Source organism: Euphorbia lathyris, chromosome 5, assembly GCF_963576675.1.
Source record: "Euphorbia lathyris chromosome 5, ddEupLath1.1, whole genome shotgun sequence".
NCBI classification, from domain to species: domain Eukaryota; kingdom Viridiplantae; phylum Streptophyta; class Magnoliopsida; order Malpighiales; family Euphorbiaceae; genus Euphorbia; species Euphorbia lathyris.
This window is the reverse complement of record NC_088914.1, coordinates 49,559,089-49,565,088: the sequence shown is the minus strand read 5'-3', so window position 1 is coordinate 49,565,088 and position 6,000 is coordinate 49,559,089.

Below are 6,000 nucleotides of genomic sequence, written 5' to 3'. Positions count from 1 at the left end.
TTTTTGGTTGCATATTCGAATCAGTCATTTATGTGTTCACTTTGATTCCATTTTAAATTTGACGGATTTCAAATGTTAGATTATGTTTAAAGTTTTCAATGTTTTTGAGTTGATATAAAAAATAAGATAAAATTTTGAGACAGTTTGCCTGAAATGGTCGTGCGACCATTGCGTTACGGCTGCAATAGTCGGATGACCTTTAAAGAATGTTGATTTTTTTTTTTTGTAAAATTTGATTTTTTTGCTTGTTGATTTATGATAGTTGCGCAACCATTGCCTGCACCCTACAATAGTTGTGGCTATAACTTTTAGGACTTATAAAATACTAGAGTCGTCCATGTCTTATAGACCTAAATATGTTTAGTATGATGGTCGCCAAGGGTAAGTACTGAGAGGCTTTATCCATATTTTTGTTCCTTTAAATAATTTTTGGTTGCATATTCGAATAAGTCATTTATGTGTTCACTTTGATTCCATTTTAAATTCGACGGATTTCAAATGTTAGATTATGTTTAAAGTTTTCAATGTTTTTGAGTTGATATAAAAAATAAGATAAAATTTTGAGACAGTTTGCCTGAAATGGTCGTGCGACCATTGCGGTACGGCTGCAATAGTCGGACGACCTTTAAAGAATGTTGATTTTTTTTTTTTGTAAAATTTGATTTTTTTGCTTGTTGACTTATGATAGTTGCGCAACCATTGCCTGCACCCTACAATAGTTGTGGCCATAACTTGTAAAGGGGTGATTTTTTCATGTTTTGTTGTTTTCAATTTTTTGTTGCTCCGACAGAGTTTCTAATATGCATACACGTTGTATTTTACTGCTTTCAACCTTATTTTATGTTGTTATGGAGTAGATACATGCCTTTCAAAGGTAGGTTTTCATTCAAACTCGCGTTTAAAATGTTGTCCTTCCGAACTAATGATATACTCTGATTTGTTAATATTTAATTAATTCTTATATAATTACTAATCGATTGTGAAGATATTAATAGATAATTTCGAGCTTTAAACCAAAATAATTAATTAATGATTATGATAGTTAATTATGTTGGTCCTTTTAAGCTAGAATTTAGTTCCAAAGGGTGAATGGAGCTATAAGATAAATTTAAGGGAAAACGAAAAAATGTTTGTGGTTTGCCCAATTTACAAACAGAAACTTATGGTTTAAAAGTTTACAAATAAAGATATGTGGTATGTTTTATTTACAAAACAATTGTAATTATATAGTTAAGTTCTGATTACAACCAAATACATTTTTATCTTAAAAAAAATCATTCTTACATATCAGCAAAACACAACATCCGAATAAAACAACTTCTTAAATCGAAACAATAAATAATATGTGGAATTTTACGTTTTTTTACTAATCTGACAGTTTATGAACTAAATTGATATTTAAGTTCATTTTACACAATTGCAATTTAATTTTGGGATATGTATTTTGTCAATATATAATGTAACTGAAAAAAAAATATGCTCTTGATTGTTATCAATTACTTAAAAGTTTAATTTTAAATATTTTTTTTAAAAAAAAAAAGTATACCACATATATCTATTTGTAAACTTTTAACCCAGGAACCTCTATTTGCAAATAAGACAAACCATGGACATTTTTTTCGTACTTTGCCCTAAATTTAATCCTTTAATAATTTTCTAACAAAATTTAGTTCAATAGCACAAGGCAGGTTCGGAAGCAAACTTTATTTGCTGCGTTAGGCAGGAACAAAACTTGATTCTACACTTCTGAGCGTTTTAAACAATAGGCCATTTAACTGGAAGAGCCTCTGTATGACTTAGTTAAACATGCTATTAAGTACAATAGTCAGAAGCACAAGTTATAGTTTTAAACACAAAAGCAAGCAGTATAAATATGTCAGAAGGAAAGAGTTAGAGAAATAGTTACCCAACAATTTATACTGGTTCAACCTCCTGCCTACATCCAGTCCCCAGAATACATTCTTCTGGGTTTTAATCCACCAGTGAACTCTTTCCATTAGGTAGAGCACAAACCCTTACAATAGATACAAATGCTCTATAAAGTACCGTCCTTCATACTCAACATTCAGATATCTACATCTCTTGCTATTCACTTATAACCAAAGTGAACAGAAGAGCTTCTGAACGTTTTAAGCTATTGATAAATTTGTTCTTACTCAGAGCACAATGAAAAACTATAAGCTATTACACGAATGAAAACAGTAAATGTATATGACTTTTGCTTTGCTTTGGGAACTTCAAAGATGATTCTCTTTAAATTTCAGCATTGATGATCAAGTCTGAAATGAGCAAATGATGTGGCTTTTATAGTAACATTTTAAGGCAGGTCATTTCGAATTTCAAAATAACCGTTGGAGGAAAAAACTCTCTTCTGTCGCTTTCATCCTCAACACTCAGTACAGTCATCTAATCATTGAGCTTCTCTTTTCCGTTGCGTTCAGCAGACATCACGTTTCTAGGTCATGACAGAGACAGTCTACACAAATAAGGTAAACATCCCAAGTTGACCAGGGGACAAGCCATCAACGTCTTGTACTTTTTTCCTTATATGGAGGTGCAGTGTTAGTGGTCTAGAGTTAATGTTCATCTTGTCTTCTATGCCTTGATCTCTTTCTTTTGGAATAAATATTCCGTGTGACATGGGATTTGCTTCTAGATCCTTCCAGCTACTGGCTGGATTTGGTCATTGGGCCTTTGATCCAATTTCAATGCCTTTGTATATATTCCTTTCTTAATTTCAATTTATCAAACAAACATATTAATCCAAATAAATTAACATTTAATTATATTCCTTAGGCCCTGTTTGTTTGGAGAAAAATTTTGTGTTCTGGAAAATTTTATGCAAACAAAATATTGTGCAAAAAAATAAAATATTTTCCTGTATTTGGCAACAACACTGAAAAATATTTTCCGGTGTTTGGCTACAATACTGGAAAATATTTTCCAACCACTAAATATAGATTTTCTGTATTTTTATTATTATTTTCAATTGTATATATAAAACACAAAAAAGAGATTTACATGTATTAAACACAAATTAAGTATAAAAAACACACATAAACGGTAAGGTGTCGTTTGGTTTGCGGAATGGAATGGAATAGAATAGCAAAGAATGAAATAGAAATTCTTTAGGAAAAAAAAGTGATAAAACACGAAAATGTGAAAAAAAGTTAATGTTAAAAAGACAAAATTTTTTTTCCACATTTTTGGCATTTTTTATACGTTTTCTCGTGTTATTAACGTTATTATGTTTTTATTTTATTTTTTCTTCATTTTTTTGTGTTTTCACATTTAGTTTTTCGGGTTTTCATATTTTCTTTTTTTTTCTTCGCGTTTTTTTATTTTTCACATTTTGTTACTTTTCCGTGTTATTCACGTTTTTTTTCTTCATGTTTTCGTATTTTTCACGTTTTCGTGTTTTGTTTGCATTTTTTGTCTTTTCATGTTTATCGTGTTTTTCATGTATTGTCACGTTTTTGTGTTTTTTCTTTTTTTTGCGTTTTCGTGTTTTTTCACGTTTTCGTGTTTTTTTTTTATATTTTTCACGTTTTTGTATATTTCGTGTTTTGATCACTCTTTCACGTTGTTCATGTTTTGTGCTTTTTCAAGTGTTTGCTTTTTTTGTGTGCGTTTTTTGTGTTTTTCCGCATGTGTTCACCTTTTCATGTTTTTTTGCGGATTTTTTTTAATATTCTCGTGTTTTGAAACGTTTTTACGTTATTCATGTTTTTCGTGTTTCGTATTTTTTGTATTTTTACATTTTTTTAATGTTTTCCCAATTTTTCTATGAATGCGTATTTTTTGGAGAAAATATTTTACCTTTTTGAAAAGGGTAAAACATTTTTCTTTATTTCTTACTTCTTTTTCCATTTACTTACCACTTATTTTCCTTTGACTTATTTTCCTGCCCAAACAAACACTGAAAAATTGGGAAAATATTTTCCTGCAGAATATTTTCCCCAAAACAAACATGATCTAACTATGTGAATATTAATTTCTTTTAATATTTTTATCATAATCAAAATTAGTGTAGAAATTGTGTTTCAATAAACACTCACATCTTGATCCGACCACATGAAATTTACACAAAATATAGTTATTGTTATTTTTTATAGAATAATAATAATACTGATTATCTTAATGCGTAACGTACTGAGTATAGGAATTTTATCTAAATTAATAAAAAATTAGATACTAAAATAATTTCAAGTTTTTCAGACAATTGGACCCCAAATATAAAATAGGGATAAAGTATCAAAATAAGCCTAAGGTTTTTGGGAAAGTATCAATTTAGGTTCAACGTTCAAAATAGCACCAATATAGGCTTAACGTTTACAACATAATATCAATTTAGGCTTAACGTTTACAATATAACATCAATTTAGACCTCACGTACAAAATAGCACCAATATAGGCTTAACGTTTATAAAATAATACGAATTTAAGTTTAACGTTTACAAAATATATCCAATTTAAGCTAAACGTCACAATTAAATTAACCATATTATATTCTTTTCCTATTAATTTTATATGTTATTTTTTTATTTAGTTCTATTTTCTTATTTAATTAGTATTCTTGCCCATTAAGATCTTATATTTGTTTTTCATCAACCATTTCATGACTCCTAAATTTCATGGCTCATGTAATATATGCAAACTAAAAGTAATTGAATATCCACAATATTTCGAACAGTGTTCGAAATATTGTGGATATTCAATTACTTTTAATTTGCATATATTACATGAGCAATGAAATTTAGTAGTAATGGAATCATTGATGAAAAACAAATATAAGATCTTCATGGGCAATAATACTAATTAATTGTATTATAATAAATAGGAATATAGAGCTAAATAAAAAGATAACATATAAAGTTAATAGAGAAAATAATATAATATGATTAATTTACGTGAGTGACTATATACCGCTCCCTAATTCCGGTTCACCGCACCCTGTTGACCATATTGCCCTTCTCATTATTTCAAACAAGAAATTTGAAAATTCCAAATCCTCTCTACTTTCTTTCCATTTTCAAAAAACCGAGCTAAAACGACATGGCACCAAAAGTAGGCAAGGACAAAGGATACATGGGTATTACGGTAAGTTTTTCTGTTCAAATAATTAACGAAATCATGATTTTTGCCTCCGAAATCGGAGGTAAAATTTCCAGAAATCACACCAAACGGGTGCGATTTACTTGTTCCACCTACGGTGGAACGCACGAACTGTGCGTTCCACCGTAAGTGGAACAAGTATGCGCCGTGCGATCCACCATATGGTGGATCGCGCGGCGCACGGGATCCACCATAAGGTGGATCGCATGGCGCATGCGTTCCACCATAAGGTGGATCGCACGGCGCACGCGTTCTACATACGATGGAACAAGTATGCGCCGCGTGTTCCACCTTAGGGTGGAACGCGCGCCGCGCCCGTTTGGCCCGTCAGCCAGGTGGTGTAAGCCACCCGCCCAGGCCAAAAACGGGCCAAATTTAGGCAGACCCGAACACATAAAAAATTAAAAAAAACAGTAAATTGAATATAATAAATAAATAATATTACAGGATGAGGCGGGATCTGACCGCAGACACACGTCTTCACGTCCTGTTACTGTATCTGCTCGGCGAGAGCGGACGGAGCAGCAGCGGTTCATGGCTGACGCCCGGAGGGCACATGCAGCACAGGCGGAGCGTGCTGAGGGACAGGATGAGGCGGCTGATATAGAGATGGACGGAGATGACTCTATGTCTCGTCCTAGTTCTGATACTATCCCCATACCTCGTGGCGTCGTGACGAGGGGTCGAGACGAATGATTTTCTTCTACCGTAGGATCGTCTTCTGGTAAGAGAAATTTAAAAATCTGCTTATTTTTATTTGTTTTAATCGTGATTATTGGAAAATATACCAAAAATTTAATGTAAACCGTTTACTGTAATTTTAGGTAACAGCAAGCACTCGAGGAGTGCTATAGAGGATGAATGGGTTATGAAGGACCCCGTACC